We start from the raw sequence: 23,813 nt of genomic DNA, 5'->3' as shown, positions 1-23,813 counted from the left end.
AGTTTTCCAAAATAAATAGGGGATATTTCAATGGAGACAGATAGCAGGAGACGGGGCCTGGGAAATGGAGGGGTTTGACTTGTGGAAGTTGCTTTTCTAAATTGTTTTTGTTAGCGAGACAAGGAACATTAACTCCATATGTCAACGAGAGTAAATAATATATCAGTTGGCTGTGATGAGTGCCGTGCGTCGGATAACCAAATGGATATTTTATATCTTCTAACGATCATCTATCAATATCCACCGCCCTTCCATAGCCGCACTTTGCCCATTTCCATACATTTCCACATGCGTGTAACCAACCAACCATACTAAATGTAATCTGTATTCCCTCTAGCTTTGTTTGTTTTTTTACCCCCTTTCCCTTGCATCTGTGGGACTCTCTTAGTGTGCCAGAACAGATGGGCTTTGGTGCATTATGTTATTAGTGTGAATTTATTGCCTTACAACTCGTATTTTCATCAGACAGGGCAGTTAGTTAACATGATATTTATCAAGGGGTTAAGGGAGGGAAGGTTTATCGTTCCTGTTTAAAAGTGACCTTTATGCGCGGCGTCCCGGAGTTGACATCATTCATTACCGGTAAGGACGCCGCTCTGCGTGGCGTGAGTCCCCCACCCCCTCCCCCTCGACGTGAAGTGAAGAGTGTAAGTGTTTTCCTTTTTTTCTCACGGAAAACACTTTAACAGCGAAGTCTGACTAGTGTCGCGTCGTGCGGCTACATTTATCGCTAACCACGCGCGATATCCCTGGCACCACGGGACGCGCTCCACTTTACCGATTTGTAAAGCGCCGCTCGCCCGCACACAACCGAGGGGCACCTCGCATCGGGCGGTAGAACCCCTCGCCACACGCAGGAACACAGGTAGTCCCCTTCCCCGGGCGTAGAAAAACCTCACCGCACGCCTCCTCTTGCTAGCCAGGGGGGTCAGCGGCCTAATGATCTTGCTAAAGCACGTTCCCCCAACGGCTCTACCCCACACCCCACAGTTTCGATTTCCTTCACCATCGCGGATCATTTAGGCGGTACGATATTAATGAGGAGATGTGCTTATTAGGGAATCCTGGGAATAGTTGTTGATGGGAACAAGCTGGAAGCGGTGAAAAATGATTTAACACACGCAGCAGGAGTGTAAGATTGGCCCTTTGTGGCGCTCTGCCATTAATTGCGGCTGCCTGCCGGAGCAGCTCGGCGGTGTGGCGTACAGAGGGCCGTTTATTGGGGGGAATTAGTGGGATTTTATGCATTTGTTGTGGTGTTATACTAAATGCTAATTATGCTCTACAACCATAATTAGAACCCTTTGCTAGACATACCAATTTAACTGGTAGCACGGTAATGGCATCGAGAAGATTAGCACACACACGCACATGCGTACACACACACACACACACACAGACGCGCGCGCACAAATGAACACACGCACCCACACCCACAAACACACGTGAAGACACACACCCAAGTGATATCACACATCGCATAGAGCAACATCTCACCTTATAATTACACTCTTGCTAACTATCTGAAAAGCCAAGTGTAGGAGTGGTAATGACTCTTTATTCCCTGCACGTTAATCATGCCTTTGTTCCAACAAGGCTTCAAATAGTTAGTGGTTTTTCAAATTAAGCAACTATATTAAATGCAGTTACACAAAAGCAGAAGCAACAAAACACATTAGTATTTGGGCATTTTCTCACGCGGACACACACGTCGACCGAGCAAAAAACCGACAACAAGATTCACATTCTCCTTCCCTAATGATACAAATGTAAACGTGTACACATTGATAAACCCACAAACACCCGCACCCACAGACACCATAATGTGTGGATGTCCTCTTCAGCTGTGTTTGTTTTGGTCAAAGCACACGTGGAGAAGGACCAAGAGTGCGTACGACCGGTCTGCAGTCGAACCTGTCAATCGCAACTGGGTGTTGGACTGGCTCACAAGGCCAATGCCCCCATCCCAGCTGGCCCTGCCCACCTCCCAATGGGCCCTGCCCGCTGGACCAGCACCACAGGCCTGGGGGCCGGGGCGGGGGGTTAGCTTCGCAGTGGGCTGTAGCCACCTCCACAGTGCACACATACTTCTCAGTCAACAATTGCGAGTGTGGCCTCCCCTTTGGTTCGCTATCATGTTCCCCTTGTGCCTGGAGGGGACTGTGTTCGATTTTTGTTTCGGCGTGATGGGTTGTGTGCATTTATTATTATTATTTTGTTTTTATTAATCTTTCCATAAATCTTCCTCAAAAGAAGTAGGCTTAACGTTTCTTGTTTGATTGTAAATGGCTAAAGAACAGGGTGATGTTCTGCGGTTATTATGGTTGTCTTATGTGTTCTATTATTGCCTCTGTTTATTGCCCTATTTGGAAACAAAAATCCATAGGTAGTAGATTCTAGCGATAGTAGTATACCATGCAGTCTCGATATCTGAGAATAGACTTAGCTTATCAGGTACTCTGTCTCTGTGGAATGTCTGGGGTACGCAAAAAAACGTCCAATGATTGTTTAGTTAATGTCTTTGGGATGACATCCTTAGTTCACTTGCTCTAGTATTTGGAATGCATTGCATTGCCATATATTTTTTTCTATGATTACGCTATTTTATGAAACAAATATATATTATTATTATATATTACTATTTATATACTAACACTTCTGTATTATGCGTTCCTTATCATGGCCTTTGCAACGTGTGTAGTGTAATATACTATACACCACATTTTCTCATACTTAGTACTATAAGAGGCCTGCACCATAAGTAAAAATAAGATGGATAGATGCATCGATGAAGAGGGAGGAGGGAAAGGGAGGAAAAGAGAATTGGAACTGATGAAAAAGGATATAAAAACCAGGTCACAGGAGGGGAGTGCAAGGGCAAACTGAGATGTATGTAAATACATGTATTATTTATACAGGTATTCAGTGCTTCCATTGTTGTCAGAGTACATGTCGGGCCCTTGGCTGAGGCCTTGGGCCCTTCTGTAGTGCACTTTATCATGTTTTTAGCGCTCATGAATAATTAAAAAACTTAAATTACTTGCCATGTACAAAATTCATATGCTTGGTGTTGCCGCCCAGGTGAAAAAGTAGTATACTTTAGTGTATTACAAGTATAAATCAATTATACAAAAGTTAGTATAAGTATACTTTTACTTTTTGTGCTTAATTTAAAGTATACTTAACATATACTTTTAAAAAGTGTACTTCGCAATAAATGTCATTAAATTCAACTTTAACGTACTTAAAAATAAGTATACTAATTCTGCAATACTTAAAGCGGTATTGCTTTGTACTTTTAAAAAGTATACTTTATTTTAAGTTTATTTAAATTGTACATAAGTGTACTTAGAAAAAGTATACTAAATTGCAAATACTTATAGTGGTAATTTAGTGTATTTATAAAAAGTGTACTTTATTGTAAGTGTATTGTAATTTGTACCTTAGTGTACTTCTGAAAAGTACACTCATTTTCAAGTATTTTGGAATTCACTATTAAAATACTTTTTTAAAGTGTAATTTAATTTCACTTCATTAGAAGTGTATTGAAGTATACTTCCGTAAAGTTCACTTTAATTTAAGTTAATTTTAAGCTGTATTTCAGTATACTTAGCAAAAGTATACTAAGTTGCACATACTTAAAGTGGTACTTTAGTGTACTTCTGAAAAGTACACTTCATTTCAAGTCCTTTGTAATACACTATTAAAATGCTTTATCAAAGTATACTTAAATTTCCCTTTATTAGTAGTGTATTTAAGTATACTTCCTTACAGTTCACTTTAATGCAAGTTAATTTTAAGCTGTATTTCAGTGCACTTAGAAAAAGTATACTAAATTGCAAAAACTTATAGTTGTCATTCAGTGTGATTCTGAAAAGTACACTTAGTAATACACTATTAACATGCTTCATTTTTAGTATACTTTAATTTCACTTCATTAGAAGTTTATTTAAGTATATTCATACATCATCACAACCAAAGTGTTGAATTAATCAAAAAAATACAGATAAATAATACTGAAATGGCTACTTTTACTAGCTCCAACGACTAACTATTAAAGAAAATCCAAGGCTATAACCAAAATTTGAAAATAGCAAGTTTATAACGGCCATCCAATCAGTGTGCGGCTGCAAATCGACGTCCAATGAGAATGTAGTATTTAGGTCGCCAATTGGTGGTTTACTCAAATACACTTGGCGCGGACGGTTAGTGTTCCATTTGAAATTGAGCAGTGAGCACCTAATATCTCCGGGTCAAACAATGACAGTGTTTGGTTTGTTTTATTTCCAAGACGGCTCCGTTAGAGCAGATAATACATCCGTCATACGTGATGCATACAGAAATAAAAAAATAACGGTTAACTGCAGGGAAGACCTCGAGTCGGAGCAGGGCTGGATAGAGGTAATTTGGCCTACACAACGGCGACAACAAGAGGCGAAGCCTATTGCAGCCAAATTGCTTTTCTTTGGAGGTAAGTCAGTTCCAAAACGGTAGTGAAATGATTCCGAAATACTCTGTAACGTCAGCTAACTTTGGCTATAGTCTGTTGGAATGTTACGGTAATGATGATAGCCTAATAGAAAGAGTTGCTTTTATCGAAGTATAATGCTTGAATTTAGTAATCGAAGTAAAGTTACTGGATCAACTGGCGTAGTGGGGGCCTGTGGCGTAGCGGGGGCTACGTTTGCGCCTGAGAGCGTCTTTGCGTCGTATTTGTATTGTAAAATGTAGGAATGTTACGGTAATGATGATAGCCTAATAGAAAGAGTTGTTTTATAGCGGGGGCCTGTGGCGTAGCTGGACCACGTTGCGTAGCGGGGGCACGTGGCGTACCGGGGGCTGCGTTTTTTTTACGTTTGGCACGCTCCGATTGGGCACGCGCTCCGAACGGGCACGCTCCCAATGGGCACAAGCACTAGTCTGTGTCAATGTAATTTATTGTTTATCTTAAGTCTTAAATCACATGCGTCCTTCCTGTTTTCACAGACACGGTGAGGGAGAAATTCCCCAACACCATGGTTAGTGAGATCCGGGCCCTGCTGCGGAGGAAATGCAATAATGAGGGCTACACCAAGGTTGCTCCTCAGTAGCTTTATTATATATGTTATATATGTCAGATGTTTTAAAGTTAGGTGTTATTGAATGTATGTTTGTATTAATATTTAAATTAAAGTTTTGGTTTGTACAATTTAAGTGTTTTTTGTCATGGAACAAAATAGCACCCATGGAGTGTACTAAAATGGTACCAGAAAGAAGTGCATGTGAAGTATAATATGTATTGTAAGTATATTTCTGTAGTATTTATAAAGTACTTAGTAGTATAACAGTATTGTACTTAAAATACCCTTAATATACGCTTCCACTTTACATTATAGTATAATAACTATACTTTAAGTACATGCCTTTGATGCTTAAATTGTGACACAAATTGACTATAAATACATAATAAATGCATTTTTAGTTACATAATTGCACACTTTAAAAGTACTAAATATAGTCAGAAAGTGTACTTGAATTTAATTAGAAATATGACAGAGGAATGATAATAGTGTGTTAAAAATACACTTCTATTATGTAGTATAAGCAGTGATAAAATACACTCAATATACACTTCTGCTCCTCTTTAGAGTATAATAACATTGTACTTAAAGTGCATGCCTTTGATGCTGCAATTGTGATAGAAATGTACTATAAATACATTTTAATTAACATAATGGCAGACTTAAAAAGTACTAAATATAGTCAGAAAGTGTATTTGAATTTAATTTGAAATATGACAGAAGTATGATAATAGTGTGTTCAAAATATACTTATATACTACTATCAATTGAACCATACTGCCTTTTTAAGTATATTTCAAACACACTGGTAATATAATGCTATTGTACTGCAAGAGTGTTTCAAATGCTAGAAATCATACTTTTCACTAGTGTACTTCAGTACACTTAAAGGTTGTCAAAAGTTGTGCAATTTTAGCATACTATTTACACTTGGAGTATACTGGAGTATATCTATAGTAGTACTTAAGGTATACCTTAGTACACTTTGGTATACTTGAATGCGACGAAATTAGTACAGAATACAGTTACATACTAAAAGTGGACTTAGTACATCCTTTCAAAAGTGTCGTTGAAGTATAATATTTTTTCACCTGGGCGGGGAAAGGATACATGAAAATTAATTTTCTTTTCTCCCAGAGTGACAGGAAATCAATTAATCTTGATGTATTATTTCATGCAGGGCAGGGTAGCGAAGGCAGTAGAGAGAGTGGCTACAGCTGTTCTCATTGGAGAGCCCATATATTATACTTGGCGGCTTTGACAGCTTCTGAGAAATGGGCTGAAGGATATCAGGCAGGTGAAGCAAGTGCAGAAAGGACCAAAAGTGTTTAGTGTGTGTATATATTTATATAAATACAAACATATATGTTTATTTATAAATATATGTGTATATATTTATGCATATTTATGTGTATATATATATGTGTATACATATATTTATACAGTCTTACACAATTCAATATAACGTTAATAGTCATGACAATTTCATGCAAAAATATGCAATTCAATGTTCTTTACATTGAACTCCAAACAAGACATGCAATAAACCACATTCTCTTGTGCACATGAGCAAAAGGCAGTTTCATTTGACCTTTTTGCTGAACAATGCTGTACTGTGAATGTATATATTTTGCAACACTTTAGATACAAACAATATGTATTTAGGATAGAAAGCATCACGCTAACGTCAGCAGCATATTTTTGCATTTTGCTGAATTCCTCCTGACTCATGATCTTTTAAGTAGCTAAGTTTCCGTCGAGAGGGGTAGTTAAGATTTACCACCGGTCGGATAAATGTGTTCAGGTAATAAAAGGCTGCGGGTAGAGTGACGCTGCTCTTTAGGGCCTCCTTTAAACTTTTATAACTTCAATTTGTTGTCTGTCATCCCAAATCCCCCAGACACTGTCAACAAAAAAACATGCTTCCAGACACCAGAGGGCTTTTAGTGGACGTTATCACTGGAACATTTACTAAAAAAACACTGAATTTTGTTATATATGTATGTTCTAGGTTTCAAACTGAGCAAAGAACAGTACTCGTAATAATAGTGATACCTATTACCTTTTTTTATAATTAGGCTCTTTAGTTTGTTCAGCCTTCACATTTTCACTTTGCAACATATTTCCACTCTACCCATTAAAAAAGTGCTCAGAGGGCTTTTTTATGAGTCAAAAGGGTGACCCAGAAAAACAGTTCCCATTTTCCCCCAAAAAACATTTGGAAACATCATTAGCATATTAGACTAGTTAATATGGCTTTCTGGCCATGCTAAAATCACATTAAAAATGTTACTGGAACTTTTTTGATTTCGCCTTTATCCCCCTCACCCCGCCCTCAAAGTGATGTGCTGATGCAAAGTATTTCAACTGAAGCTTTGCCTTCCCACTTTCCCCCCGGCCCCCCCGACCTCCACCCATAGGCGGGCCCAGAAAGCTGGCTCACGGCCCTGGCAGCAGTGGCTGCCGCTGAGTGACAAGTGAGACGTGTCATGTCACTTTCCCCTGCTACGTGTTTGTCAGGAGGGTGTCTGTGGCACCAACAGTTGCCTGCCTTCACTCATTCTGTCCACGGGAAGGGAGTAAACTGGGTTGAAAATCGGACACGAGAGAGAGAGAAAGAGAGAGGGAGAGAGAGAGAGAGAGAGAGAATTTGAGAGGCTATGGTATGTCCTCTATGCTGGGGTACATCTTTAACGGCTGGGCCATATGGCAGCCCACGTCAGAATCCTTCCAAATGAGAAAACGGAGGGTAAAAGTAAGCAAGAGACATAGAGCCAGAGTGATAGAGAGAGAGCTGTGTGTGTGTGTGTGTGTGTGTGTGTGTGTGTGTGTGTGTGTGTGTGTGTGTGTGTGTGTGTGTGTGTGTGTGTGTGTGTGTGTGTGTGTGTGTGTGTGTGTGTGTGTGCGCACCGACTGTTGGTTAGCGCCTTGGCACTGCCCCTGTTATGTTGCCCAGGAGAGGGCCGCGCTCCGCACTCTATAAATTCCATTCCATTTATGAACAGCTTTCACTGGTCAACTGCACTGGTAATCAACAATCGGTAAACATCTGCTGCCATCTATTAATAACCCCCACATCGCTGATTTACTGCCGGGTGAGTCGGCAGGGGGGTGGGGGTGGGGGAGGGGGTGGATCTATCTCTGTGGTCGACGAGGACCAGCCTGGGGACGGCGGTGGACATCATTTGTACGGAGAAGAAGGAGAAAAAAAAAATGAGACAAATTAGAGCGCCGACTGAATGCAAAAAAAAATGAAAAGCGGCCAAACGACGGGGGCCAGATGGGGCCTCGATATAACAAATGGAACAAGTTGCAGAGGTGCCAGTTGTGTCGACACTGAGAGGAGGCGGAGGGGCGCGGGGGGGGGGGGGAGGGTGGATTGATTTTGCTGGAGCCGTTGGGAAAGCAGATGAAAAGAGGTTGTATTAGCACTTACAGCAGACAGGAAGTAGGCCCCGGTGACCCGCGCGTTTATGGCAGTATTTCACACGTATGGACCCAAGCGTCCACATCCGTGTTTTAAAAGCTGACGGCCCGGTGTCAGGGTGAAATATATACAGCAATTGGCACTGGACTCTCTGAGTCTGGCGTGAGGTTTATTGTGTAGCCTATAGCCGGGAGCCGTCTTTAAAAAACAACTGGGCCTCATTTTGTATGCTGTTTAAATTTGGCTCAATTCCATTATTTATTTTCTATTGTCTCCACAATTGTAAGATGGGAAGTCCTCTTTGGGTCTTTGCATGGATATATAAAGTATTCAAACGCATACATTTTACTTAATGTTATATGCATTTCACGTTTTTTTGATTCACTCCACCCGGTGCGTCTGAAGGTTAAGAAAAATGAGCGTATTTTATTGTATGTTGTAAATGGCCTGGCAGCTTGCAGGGGTAATGCACAAATTTGTTTGGGTTAAAGACTACATGTTAATGAAATAGATCACAAGCTATTGCCATTAGGGTAATGGATGGCCACATTCCCCCTGTGAAATATGTTATTTATGCACCTTTTGAATTGCTTAGATAAAGCAGGAGGAAAAAGGGAAAAGAAAACACTGAGTTCTGTGGACAGGCGGGTTCCCGCGAAGGCCCTTTGCAAACACAGCACAAACGGCTATTTACTGAGCATGTAAAGATCAGGCCGTTGGAGTGGGGAGATTAGCTCTGGGTTAATGAAGTCTGGGGAAGGAAGAGCAATTGTTATTACCCCGTAATGTAGAGCCTTTTAATTTCTACCGGGGCCAGTCAGCCGTAATGTATTATTTCACATTCCGTTCTAGATTGCGCAGAGTGGTCAGCGCTATTTGTCTAACTCATTTAAAGCACCATTATTCAGATACACTGGGAGATGATGCATTAGTCTGAGTCTCATTCGAGTTAGCCTTTGCTGGATACTGAATAAAATATTCCTCACCAGGGACAATAACACAAGGGTAATATTCTCTTGAAAGCCTCTATAGGTCTTTGTCTTTGCCCGTGACACACATAAACTGTTAACACATAATCTGCCACCATTTGTTCCTTTAATATCTGCCTTTTATCCTTCTTTCTTTCTTTTTTTCCGCTCTTGAAGCGTCATTACTGAAATATCCGTTCTCATCAGTCACTCCGAATCCATTTTTTTCCCTTCTTGCTCTCGCTCGCTCTTTGGCGCTAGTAGATTTCTCTTTTTCTCTGTGTGTGGTGCGTGCACTCACCCTGGCCCCATTCTCCTTACCCCTTGCCTCTGATAAAGGAAGCAGGGAGTGACAGGGGCTATTTGTTATGGGGATGAGCCAGGGGTGACACACACTAGATTATAAAGTGCACAGACGTGCAGAGGTCAGATAAACAATTTGCCACCAAACTTGGCTGCCCAGCGATACTCCCTGAGTATGTGCTCCGAGGAAGGAGGGAGGATGGCAGCCAAGGAGGGAGGTGTGGAGGGAGGGAGGGGGGAGAAGAGGGAGGGAGAGAGGGAAGGAGGGATACAGGAGCAGGGAAGGAGGGAGGAGAGGAGGGAGGGAGGGGGGGTGAAGATGGAGGGAGGGATACAGGAGCAGGGAAGGAGGGAGGTGAAGAGGGAGCGAGGGGGTTGAAAAGAGAGGGAGGGAGGGAGGGAAGGAGGGAGGGATACAGGAGGGAGGGAGGTAAAGAGGGAGGGAGGGAGGGAGTTGAAGAAGGAGGGAGGGAAGTGAAGAGGGAGAGAGGGGGTTGAAAGGGAGGGAGGGAGGGAGGTAGGGAAGGAGGGATACAGGAGCCAGGAGGGAGGGAGGTAAAGAGGGAGGGAGGGAGTTGAAGAAGGAGGGAGGGAAGTGAAGAGGGAGAGAGGTGAGGAGGGAGAGAGGGAGGGGGGGGATGCATAAGCAGAGAGATAAGGGAGGGAGGGACTGAGAGAAGTCGGTGAGGAGAGAGGGATGCAGGAGCAAGGAGGTGGGGTAGAGGGAGGGAGGGAGAGAGAATTGCAGCAGCAGAACGGGAGGTGTAGCGCGAGGTGTGGATTGAGGCGGGGGGGGGGGGGGGGGTTCACTGAGCGTAGAAGGGAGGAGAGGAACATAGGAGTCGAGGAGGGGTGCCAGGAGAGCACAATGAAACACTAAGTGAGCCCCCCTGGCTGGTGGCAGTCAGGGCTGCATTTTTTTCTCTCTCCTCCACCTCCTTCTCCTCCTCTTCTCTCCTCTCTCCTCCTCCTCCCTGAGTTAATTCACAGGATGAAAAGCTGCACTGTGCAGTGTGTCATATATCAAAGACAGGGCATCAGTAATCTTTGCTCAAGGGCACAGATAACAGACAGATAGACATGTGAATGAGATGGGGGGGGGGGGGGGGGGGAAGCAACTCATCCTTTTCTGCTACCACCGTGGAGGAGATAAAACAAGATTTATGAGTCATCTCGGACCACATACTGACTGCGCGGCCCATTTTTCACATGCTCCAAAAACTGGTGGTGGAAAGCAATCTGCTTGTCACTGTGTCCATCAGGTGCTCCAGAAGGAAATTGGGTTCTTCAGGCTTTATTCCTTTTCCTTTTTTCTTCTTTTTTGCTTTGCAGTCAGCTATTTTCTTTATAGCAGTTTTGTTTTTTAATGGTCTCCATAAATATGTGTTGGGCTTATAAGTATCTTTATCACCAAAGGAGCTCTTTCCATTTGTGATGGTGCTCGCTGGGCAGTGGTGCTGAAGTTATATTTAGCTGCGGACCAACAGGGTTTCCTGGAATGACTGCGGAGAGTGATTTACTCCTTTTGATTGGCAGCATTTGGCCTTTTTGCACTATTTCTTGGGAGTCGATTTTAACTATTCAAAACAAAATATTATTACGATTTTTGTGAGATTATATATCACACAGTGGGAAAGGTATTTGAGTCAATAGGCAATGAGGATGCTATTGTAGCAAAATATGCAATAAAATGTTAATATGGATAATAAAACCACATAGAATATAAATATTATTTTATTCTTCGTTCATTATTCTTAGTCACATGTTTGAGTTCATCCAAAACAAATCTAACATGGGACTGTGGACAACTAAGGATGCTACCGGATTTAACGCTAGGTATTGATAGCATAGCATTACGGACTCCTACGGATCACATTGCACTCCAGCCAAAAACATTCAAAACCTCCTCTGGGCTTCTGCATGGCTGGACTATTCCAGGGGGCATGAGGATGGCCAGAGGATCAGCTAAAAGCAACAGGCTTGTTGACTTTGATATCCTATCTGATACCGGCACGTCCGCACATTTACACTGTTGCATGACCGCCCCCCTACACTAAAGTATCCTGCACGCCTGTAGACATGGGATTATACCCGCTGAGAACGGGGAGCGGTTGGCTGGGTATATGCTGTATAGATACAGCAATAGAGCCTACATTACATGGTGCCATGAGACGCAGGGGGGGAGGGGGGGGGGGGGGGGGGGGGGGTTGCAGGTGTTCGGTCATTTTCAATGTACGACAGGCTAATGTGGGATAAGCTATTTGTATTTAGCCTATCCCCTGCTAGTAATATATATATATATATATATATATATATATATATATATATATATATATATAGTACATATGAAGTACATGTATTGTATATATATATATATATATATACGGTAAATGTTGGACACGCAGATGACGACAAACTCTACTGCGCCATTTGTTCTGCTTAAACAATATGTCAGCCCAGTGTGTTGGATCATAACAATTGTTTCAGTTCAAACCGCACTAAAGCGACCGAGGGAATTGCCCCCGCTAAACGCTGCGCTATTATCATCCATAGCAATGTTCTCTCATGTTTCCTTGTTGAATCCGAGCACGAGGAAAACGCAGAAGTTCAAACCCTGGGGTTTGCCCTATTCAGAGGCCATAACCCTTAAGATTGTATCCGCAGAGTGGTTGAAAAGGTTCAGAGCCGGGAAAGTAATTGCAAAGCTGAGCTTGGTAATTTTGTGGTATTAAATTGCCTGTCAGGGCTAAATGAAGTAGGGCCCCTTGCGCTGCCAAAAGCCATACACGCCGGAGCTGAGATCGGGTGCAGCCTTATCCTGGTAAGTTAGTCTTTCCCCTCCACTGCATCATCCTGCTCCCATCAGTTTCAGCAGAGTTCGGCGTTGTTTTAGGAGATTTAGGTCTCATTACGCCAACCTAGGCTCTCTGTGATTCATGCTATTATTACAGTACCCTCACTCTCAGTACAAATGATGCATGCTACACATTTGCAGTGCCAGACAAATGTTTCTCCAAGGGAGAAAAGAGACGTTGCGGCACGTAAAGGGACCCTCATTAAGCTCTCATTATTGGATAAGTGGCTCTCATTTTCTCTGCTAGATTCCACGGCCGGCTAACTGATTTTTATACCTCTCCGGCTAAGATTCCCAGCGTTACTTGGCCACCATGTTAATTAGGTCTTTGCTGAGCGACCAGCAGTTACTCTTATTTCTAATGCCCAGACCTGTGTCATTGCCCTTCAGTTCTTGCTGAGTCTGCTGACCCCAACGACTAATCTTTCATCTATATATATATACACACTGTACATATATTACAAGCTCATACGTGGCCCTAGGTGAAATGTCTCATTGATTTGTTAAATGGCATATTGAAAGACCTTCTCCGTTGACACTCTCATTGATGGGTTTCCAGTTAATTATGTTTTTAATTATCATCCCTAGGCAAATAACACGCTGTTATTGTGTGTCACCAAGAGGCCATAAGTGACACGGCTTCATTGTTGTAGAAGGGCTTATTGAGTGGGTTATCTCCACAGTGGGGATTTACAGGCCAGCTACACTGATAGCTCCTTACGCCACTCATTATGCTCTGCTCGGCTGTTCGAGAGCCGACAAATGCTGCCAGATATTATTAGCCCGTCCACAATATTAGCAAGTTAAATTAGAATAAGAAAAGATAATGACGAACACCTATTCTACTACTGCGCCTTAAAGTGTCACATGATCATGTTTCTTTCTTTCTTTATTTTTACAACTGATTAGTAGCAATGCATGGTATGAATCATTGGACGCTGTTATCAATTCGGACAGCTGGCCTCAAAATTGATGCGTCCACATAACTATTATGAATGTTAATGATAATGAATGATTGATGATTAATGACGCTTGTCAAGAATGAACTGAAGAACAACTTAGTTGTTTATGCTAGAAATATGAGTAGTAGTCATTAAATGAGAATTGGATCCAGTGCATTTGTATGTTTGCACAGTTACACTTTTGACACATGGCTAAGGTGTGGACCTACATATAACCCTAGCCTAAACCTGTGTAGCACACACATTCCTGCTGAATAGCTGAGATCTCAGCTTCATCATTATTTCTATCACGTGAAAATTGTGATGATCTGAATGGTCTGAAATGTGAGAAGAGTAAGTAATTCATTTTGAACCAAGTGCAGTAGCTGTTGACAACAGCACAGCCGTTTGCGAGTGTCGGGTTTGCTTTCGTGTTTAGTTTTAGGGACAAATGAATCACATGGGCTCGGTCTGGAAAGAGGATCTCGCCGGATGACATGTCAACACCGATGCTCTCCACGCAGTCCTCTCTAATATAAATATTCCTGACTATTCAAACAGACACATGCAAATATCTTTCAAAAACCCTATACCCATTGCAATTGCCGTCTTGGTTTCACACCCGAGCCTAGTTAAACCAGCATAGAATACTGCTGCTCGTGTAGGAACTAATAAAGTAAAAAACCCTCAGCAGTCAGCAGTGAGCTGCCTGACTGACACCTGAACCAGCCAGAGGCATGCTGGAGCTGTGCCGCAGCCAAGACCTGACACCTGCTGAAGGCATCGGGATCAAAGTGGGTGGCAAATCTCACGGTGGCAGCATGGAAGTGGCGGTGGTTGTCGGGAGGTGGGGGATGAGGTTTGGATTGGGATTGGCTGAGGGGCTCCTTCTCGGCTTTAGGGAGCAGGGATCCCTGGTAACATGAAGCCCCGTCGACCCCTTTGGCTTCTCCCACTGCGGGCCCCTGAGCGGCCGATCCGCGGCTCCTCTAACTATCTCACTAACGGCTCACTCGCCGGCGCTTACAGGAGCCCCATTGTGGCTGGGGAGCAGCATTGAGGACGCAGGGGTGAAAGGGGTAGAGAGGGGTGGCGCGGGGAAGTGGTGTAATCCTGCCTCTGTCCTGGATCAGTCAGTTTGGATTTCACACGTGGCCCCCCCTATGATCCAGTCCCTTGGTGCAGCCAAGGGCCCGCGAACATGACGTTCCCTAGGAAATAGGAAGCACCTCCGGGCCCCAAGCGGGACCAGGCCAAGTGTGAGGGCCGAACTTCTCCTCCTGCTCAATCGTGTCCCCTTAAAACGCCGGAATAAGGCAACGTGCATATAGTTCTGTGGACTGAAATAATCAGTGCTGTGTTTAGTTGTGAGGGATTCTTTTCTATGTTTCTACGTTATGTTTAATATTTCACCTAATACTATATTTCAGATACATTATTATTTACACTTCTGAATGTTTCCCCACATGGCAGATTAGGCTTGAAGGGACGCATGTTACATCCTCCCCCCCCCCCCCCCCCCCCCCCCCCCCCCCCCCCCCCCCCTGTGGATGATGAGGAGGTCACCCTGTCACACCGACAGAGCGTACTCGTGTTGACAGCACCTCGCCTCACCCGGCAGAATCTCATGCTTGTCTGATATCCAGCCGCGCGTCTATACTCTCTCCCCTCTCTGCCGTCATACGTGTCACCATTAGGCGGAGCCTGCCCTGTGGGCTTCAGTCATCACAACAGATCGAACGCCGCGTGTGTGTGACACCTTCTTGTCTCCCCATCACCTGATGCTCCCTTGAGTTCCGTCACTGCCATTATTGTTTTTTAAACGATCGCTACGATGGTGAGTCTTTAGGCATCTGCTCTCACCCGTAACTCGACTGCGTGTCGTGACTGAGCTGAGGTACACATGGTGAGGTCTTTCGCTCAAGGATGCATACATTTGGGGATCGAACCCAGTACCCTTTGGCTGTGAGTCGCTCTCTGTTCTCTATAAATCTCTGAAGACAATTGAGCTCACTAAACTGGGTATGTTTTTCTATGTGTGGTTGCTCGAAAAAGACAATAAAGTCGCATCCAATTTGTGGCATGTTTGTTGAATGGTGTGTCGGACAAAACTGGATTCCGCAAGAATGACATTGAAACAAATTTGATCCAACGATAAGAGTTCACGCCTCACTGTGGTAAGTGAGTGAGTACACACCCACAAACTCACGCACGCACACACACACACACACACACACACACACACACACACACACACACACACACACACTGGCTGCTGTGGTTTCCATCGCTGTTTACACGGAACAGCTCATCGTAACGGTATCTTGGCGCTTAAGTCGGCGGCAAAAACAAATGTCATTACCCCTGCTAGCGCACAGTAGCGGAATGCATTATAGACATAGTTTATTTTAGAAAACACATAGGGGAAGAGCAGCTTTGCGGGTTGTCGGTTCACTCTCTTGTCTATGCCACGGAGAGGAGATAATCGCTGTGTGGCACGGCGCCTAGCATGGGCCGGCTAGTTAGCGCCGATACCGCCGCGAGACGCCTGGGCCTCTGTGTTGGGGGGGCCGGGATCACAGCGCTAGCATGCAAGCGGGAAAGTGGGCGTATGGGTTTTTATTTTCCTTCTCTTCTTACTTATTTTCTTATTGACCTTCCGTTTGGGTGAGCGAGTCATGTGAGGCCATATGATTCTTCGGTGAGATATGGGCATTGTGTAACACCGATTGAAGAAGCGAGTTTATAGATTTGACCGAATGGCATCCCACTGGAAACAGTCGTAGTAATGTGGTTTAATGAATTCAGAAGAACACTAAGTACCACAAGTGCTTCGAGATCATAGACAGCCTTTCATTGTATTTAAATTTATTTTTAGTGAATCTCCATTGGCTCTAACCCCGCATGTTTTTAGTTCTAGGAGTCAATTTCTATAAACATATGCAACACAGGCTCTAGTTTTATTTTAGTTTCGGTACGTTTTTAACAGCCTTCTCCTTACAAAGAATAATATTTGGAAAAAATTATGTATGTTATTGTGGTTATGGTTTACAAACTGGTCTGCTGTATGCTTCTGGCTTTCGGAAGGGTGTTTACCATGAGCTCTCAAGAGGACGGAGAAAGTTTAGAGGAAAAAAATACATATTCCGAAAACCCCAGGGGGTCCCTTAGTGGAGGGGGAAGCTTGGGGCTGCTGAACAGACCTCACTTTGATCACACACACACACACACACACACACACACACACACACACACACACACACACACACACACACACACACACACACACACACACACAAATGGCATCGGGTTATTGTAAACCCCCCTTTATTCCCCGCTCTCTTTGCCCCGTCTGTGTGGAAGAGCGATGGATAGATGTTCCGTGATGCCTGGGATCCCTCTCAACAAACAGCGTTGAGGTTGAAAAGACTATCGCTCCTCCTTTGTTTCTGTAGCCCTCTAGTTTGCTGCGAGTTTGCATGACCCCTAAACTCCCCTTTCTCCACAAGCTGTTGGGCTTCATTCAACAGCTTCTGTTCGGGTACATAAGGATGCATTGTTGCCTTGATGGCAACAGTCTCGTGCTCAGCCCGAGTTCTGCCCTCCATTTTAGTTTTTCCCTCACAAGGCTGGCGTTTTCTAGTCTGTATGCTCTTATACAGAGAGCTTTCATTATCATCATCTGCTTTGCTGATTCAAAAAAATACATTGACAATGTACTTGAGTCTGTCCACGCAATAACAACATTGTGATGTAGAGATAACCCGGTCAGCCTTTTCTTTCATGTTGTTTGTATTGTCTTACATTTGTATGTTTGATTCTGTTTTGTTGTTTGCAAAGCTGCTTTTACAAACGTTATTTATTTTAAATCTCCCACGAGATGTTCCTCTTGATTTTAATTTGATTCTGAAACACAACCCTGCCCCCCTTGAAATCCTAAAATAGGCTTTTATTTTCGGGCCTGTAATGTGTGTAATTGCATCCTTTCAATTGTCTTCGCTTCCTGTCCAAACTGTCAATAGTTTGCCACGGGGAGGTGTGGCGGTGGGGGGGGGGACCAGGGATGTCACATTGTTTACTCGTACACATCAACTCATTTTTCACTCTCAGTTAAAACTAAATTAGTTTTTCGGCGTCTTACAATATTCCACTTCAGTAGCTTGGCAGCGTTGGCGTTCGGTCCGTCATCGCGAAGCCCCTGTTCGCGGGGAGAGACGAGACAATGGATTTATTAGGGAGACGGATGAACTTCTCTTCTTGGAGCCCATCATTCTGTCAAGTGTCGGCGATGCAGACAGCTGATGTGCGGCATGACAGCCGTCACATTCATCACGCTCTCGTCAGCGACAAACAGCAACACCAAAAGGCAGTTTTCGTCTGAGATCTACGGGCGCAGACACGGTTTATTTCCTTCTTTTTTTTTTAAAACGGTGAAGTGGAGCTATCAGGGCCGGCCCCCCGTGCTGGATCATAAAACACATGGCATTTTGACTTGCGCCTTTTTGCGATTTATCTTGCCTCCAATAATATTTTGTCCGAGACCACAAACGGAATACATACTTGTGGGAGAAGAGGAGGGGGACAAAGCAATTGCTTTGAGTTGAAACACAAATCCCTAATGCCCTATCAATGTCTTTCCTTTTGGAAACAGAATTACTCATTTTACTTAGCAAAAGGAGTATATATCTTAAGATAAATGCTCCCTAGGAATTGGAAACCCGTGACAAGCTTAACCACTTGTAATCCGGGGCCTCCCCCATAGATTTGTTTTCTAAGAAAAAGGGTAATGAATGGAAAGTGGATTTCATCATCTCAGGATTGGGGGAATGGTTAGTTTGACTGGTGCTTTTTCATCCCAAATTGCACAATCAAGGAATATTTATTTCCAGGGTATCGTCCCTTAAGTCTTTGCTGAGCAATTACACTGAGGGATGCGGGCTTAGGGATTTCCAAGGCACTGTGCAGTGTTCAGTATGTTACTTAGTTTGACTTTGGGAAGTTGTATCAGAGTGTCCGGACATGAGAATAGCAACACACTTTACATTAGTAAGCACACACACACACACACACACACCACCGTACGCACACACACGCGCGCACACACAAATGAAAAGGCCCATAATGCAAGTGTGAAGGAGAATAGACTATATTATTATAGCCATTAATATTGAATGATAGTATCAGGACACAGTAACAATAGACAAGAGTCTATTTTCAAACATTTCCAGGAACCTCCAGATTTTTTACGTTAATTCTGCATGTTTTGCTTCTGCAGTTTCCATCCAGAAGATAACTGTGTTGTCTTATCACTCTGCGCCGCCCCTTCCCCCTTCGTCTCCGTCTTGTCTTCTTGACTTGTCCGTGTCTCTTACTCCACCCCGTGTCTCCCTGCCACTGATCGGACCTGACATGGAATTGATTTCAAAATGGCTGCTCACTGTGCAGGGTATACTCCCGCGTGCCCAGATTGGATCACAGACAACACCGACTTTTTCTAATGGGCTGACAAATGAACGTGCGGACGCAGGCTGTTTCTCCAATGATTCCCCCCCGACGCAGCATCAGTGCAAACATTTGGTCCGTGGAGAAAGAGTGGACTTTTAGCACTGTTAGCACTGTCTGTTAAAGAACCCTCATTTATTCCAATATACAGAAGTTAATGGGAAAAAAATATACTATCATAAAATACCAGGATCATAATCGATAATCTAGCCAAACAGAACCGGTTTTGAAGGATAAACGGATTACTGTTCCATTTGCGTGGTGGGGACAGGCCCTAATAGCGTCCGGTGATTTATTCTATCCCTACCTTGAATAGAATGAACACGGTGTGTATGTTGTTCAGTTTGAGCAAAAGCCTTTCATCTTAGTCTAATTCAATTTAAGGATTTTCTGAAGTGTGGTATCAATCTATATTTTGTTTTTGTGGGAAGGCATTGATCAAAGACAATGGCTTTCTTTAGCTGACTTTATCGGACCGAGTTGCTGGTCCCCTCCTTGTAACAACCAGGCACCTAATCAATAAATTATTGAAATAAGATGTAATTCCCATGTGGACGATTGCAAATTCAGATTTCATAGGATCTTATTTTGGAGACTTTTCAAAAATGTTCAATTCAGAAATGATTCGCGAAAAACAACCGTCTCCGAGATTCTCTCACCCCTTTTTGCCTCAAGCCCATTAAAATTCTTCTGAAGTTTTTTACATATCACGGCATCAAATGCACATAAATTATGAATGTTTCATATAGCAGTCTAGTACTTGTAGCCCCCGGGTTCCCTTGAAAGTGATTTGGTGTCTGTGAACTTTGTTGTTACTGAGGCCGGAGAAAATTGGAGTAATATGCTGGCTACGTGATTGATCATTCACAGTTCATAATGCAGAACATGGCCCTAATAAACATTTCCACCTTCATCTATTACTTTGACATGTGGCTGTTTGTTTTAGCATTAATGAATAGACTCTCGCGCAAGCAGCCGGTTTAATATGCATGCAAAGGACTGACTTTGTCACGATCGCACGGATCAGATACCCAGCAAAGAAGACATGTGTTTCCTTTAGACATCCCAGGCCCACTGGGGTTCATTCGACATGAAGTGGAGCATGGAGGAGGCCGTTAACTGCAAATGTAGTGAGATTCTTTTTTTATACAGCAGTTTTCACTTTCACTTTCAGTGCAATCAAATATGGCAAGATGTCTAATTTACCCAATCTTTGGAATCTCACTAACCAGTCATGGCTGTCTGTATTCTGTTCATATCAAAGTGTGAAAATAAGCATAGACGAGAATATGGGAGACGTAGCGGAAGTTGTTGTCATAAGATAATGGCCATGAAAAAATTGAAAAACATATACACTTTCACAACAGAGAGGACCTCTTGTGAAAGCATCCACTTATTTCAATGTGATAATCATAATGATAGACCAATGTAATGGTTAGTTTGGCTGCCTATTGAGATGCATTCTAAAAAATTGTAGTTAAATGTATTTGAGGACAGCGACAGTGACTTTGGCAACTGCGTAGGAGTTGCATCTGAACAGAAGGTTGGGGTACTGTGTGTTAGAAACAAACAATAAATAGCGTGTCTGCATTTACACTTGTCAAGCATTGAAGCCTGGGGTTGGGTGTCAAGCTGTGTCGGTTGTCCTTCCTTGATTTGATCTATACTCGCCATACCGGCTGAGATTCTCCAGCTGTTGTGTCTGCTGTGTGACAGATAGTTTTACACCGGCTCACATTGAACATGTTTATCTGGCTGCTACCATGCACCTCTACTGGATATTGGCGGCGGTACCTTCTTGTTTATTCAGTTCTTTCTTACTGCCACCCAGGAAACCGGCCATGGGTTTGGGTCGGAAGATACTATTCACACATGCAGTAGGCTCAGAAACTTCTGACATTTCGTTTTTTGTCTTAACATATTAGCTAGAATTTGAACTCCAGGTATTTTTCATTCATATGGTTGCATTAAAACACAAAGTCAAGTCAGAGGGCTTTTAATAGACAGTAAATAGACATTTTAAAGACATTTAAGTAAGTATTTGTAAGTATAAGAGGGTACAATTATAAGTAATACAGTGCAGACAATTAATATGCATGTGACTTATATAATATACAGCAAAGATGAATGAAACACGTACTCAATCCGAATAAGAATTTCCAATGGATGAATGTAGTTACTAACTATATATACTTTTACTACTTTAACTAATTATGAACCCTCCACCCTCTTGGAACATCATGGTTAATGGAACCATGGAGAAGGTCAAGAAAAAATATTACCCAAGAAACTATTTGCCGCACTCATATCTCCCTGTAGATGCAGTTGACTTTGATTCCCATGCTTTGAGGGAAACAGGCAGAGAGTTGTAGGGCCTGACGCACTCGTGTTCCCTGGTGAACTCCTAAACAGCTGCACATCAAAAGCAGCTTGATTTATTAGTAGGGCTGCAGCACCCCAGGACTCGCAACTATTGACTTGTTTATTCCAAGTTAACATTTTTCATAATAACTACGCGATTCTCAGTTTTTCCCTTTCATGTTTTTGCTCCGCGGGGAAAATGCAGGCCTTGACAGATGGGGGTTCAAAGTTCACCCGCAGTAAAAAACAGAACGGAGCCCAATCCACTGCTAATGTCTATCATCAAGGATTTGGGTTATAGTCCGTGGTGACATGGGGTCCGTCGTGCGACCGCTCTTTAAGGCATTATATAATTTGTCAGATTTGTATTGGGGCGCGATGCTGTGTTTTTTGGGGTGGGAAACCGAATGGGCGTCATCGCCTGCATTCCCCCCTCCCTTGCAGCTGCCCGTTCTTTATCCTTCAAATCCCATTGGCCACCAACCCCCCCCCCTCCCCCCTCCTCTCTCTCTTTCTCTTTCTCTATCTCTGTTCTCTCTCTTTCTTCCTCTCTCTCTATCTCTATGTTCTCTTTCTCTCTCTCTCGTTCTTTCTTCCTCTCTTTCTCTCTCTATCTCTGTTCTCTCTCTTTCTTCCCCTCTCTCTCTCCATAAAGTCCAAATGAAAAACATGTGGCAGGGAGTTTGTCATTTGTTAGCGTGCGGCGGCAGAAGAAGAAGGAGCCAAACGGGCGGGCGGATGGCTCATCAGGAACGCTCATTCAGGATGATGAATGTGGCCAAATACACATTTGTCCGTAAAAACTCGCAGAGTGGATCAGCATCATTAGGCATGAGGAATAGGTGGGGCCCGCCGCGGAGTGAATGCAGCAAACAGATGTTGCCGATTTTTACCAGCATATTTCATCCCGAGTACCGTCATTAATAAAGTTGAAGGTGATCCCCTTGTTTTGTTTTTTTCATCTAATAAGACCAAATAAAGTATGGTGGCGAAGGGAGGAAATTTGCTGAGTAAACGCAATGTATCCACGGTGTCTTAAAAGTACCGAAAAGGTGTGCTGTGCTTCAAGCTTGCCTTGGCCGTGTGACTAGTGAAGCTAACTATGCTAGGCATTGCTGAGGAGGTAAATTAATCTTGGCACAGAAATTAAATATTCTGACTAAAGAGAGGATCAGAGGACAATATAATATACTTAAAATTGTTTGACAAAGTGCTGTACATTTTTTGTTAATTCATACAAATTGTTCTGTTTTTATCCAAAATGTTATATGCAGCAACTTGCATCGTATTGAGTACTTTGCTTTCTTTGCACATGTCATTAATGAGCAGGTAGAGGAATCTTGCTCTTAGATTCTTACAGGTAGATTACAGGCACAGGCAGGCTTTGGAAATTGGGGTTCGAACCCAGAACCTTTCGATCGGGAGTCCACCACCCTGCTATCCTGGCCCTGGTGTTCATTGCCTCGTGCCTTTTGCTACAGCTGGTGTGACTGAGCCAGGTGAACTAGCCCCATGTTCCAGCAACCTGGCCCTGTTGTAGAGGCCTCCATCTTTGTCATCGCTGTCTCGTCTTATAAACAGGCCCAGACAGAAAGACTTTACCATGAATAATGCCCGGGGCCCGCCAAATCCCACCACCTATAAATCTTAATAGAGCTTCCCAGAATCCACCGGTCGCCCACATCTCCCTTGCACCCATCCCCAGCACCATTTTTGCCTCCCTTAGAGATGGCTCCTTGAATTCTCTCTCCGCAAAGTCGCACCACTGTGTCTTGAATTTGCCTACACCAGTATTTCCCCCCGCAAACTGGATTACATGTAAAAAAAAAAGCTAACATGCAAATCAATAAAATACATGTCAGGAATGCTTAGCCTCCTGTGGTTTTGGCAAATGCAATTTATCACTCGTCGAATTAGGTGAGGGGAAGGTACTAACAAATGGAGTCTGCTGATTTGCATTGGACCTCTTGTGAAAGGCCCTAGGAGTGCATTTTTCATTTCCCATACAGTAAATTGTTCTCGGTTGGACTTTGATCTAAAGGGACTTGCGAAGTCTATGCTCAAGGCATTCACAATAGTAATCCTTCTGCTTTTTATGAAGTGTGCGTGGGCAATTTATTTCTGTATACCTGCTGCGATTTGAAATAGATGTAATGTATTGAGGGACAGATACAGTATATATTGAGAGATCAGTATGGTGAGGATCTCAGAACCTCAATACTGCATTCAAGCTATGATAAAAAAGTGTGCATTTAAATTGTTGCTATCGCTCTTTCCTTATTGTGTGTGTTCAAAGCTTGCAGCATGTAGCGTATGCACGTATGCAAGTCCAATACTAATCAATGTAGCGTCAGTTGGAATCAATATCAATCAGGAACGGCGTCATTGATATTTCTT

The 23,813-nt window shown here is 43.2% G+C and overlaps 1 long non-coding RNA gene across 1 annotated transcript; it reads left to right on the top strand.

The window, feature by feature from the left end:
* Window positions 1–3,646: 3,646 nt before the first annotated feature.
* Window positions 3,647–5,193, top strand: LOC115559625 (uncharacterized). The gene is made up of 2 exons (XR_003979617.1): window positions 3,647–4,471; window positions 4,987–5,193. It is a non-coding gene; the product is annotated as an uncharacterized LOC115559625 (long non-coding RNA).
* The last annotated feature ends 18,620 nt before the right edge of the window (window positions 5,194–23,813 follow it).

The sequence above is a fragment of the Gadus morhua genome, chromosome 15 (genome assembly GCF_902167405.1).
Source record: "Gadus morhua chromosome 15, gadMor3.0, whole genome shotgun sequence".
Classification (NCBI taxonomy): Eukaryota; Metazoa; Chordata; class Actinopteri; order Gadiformes; family Gadidae; genus Gadus; species Gadus morhua.
Note: the sequence above shows the minus strand (reverse complement) of the source record. Positions and strands in the feature narration are given on the sequence as shown.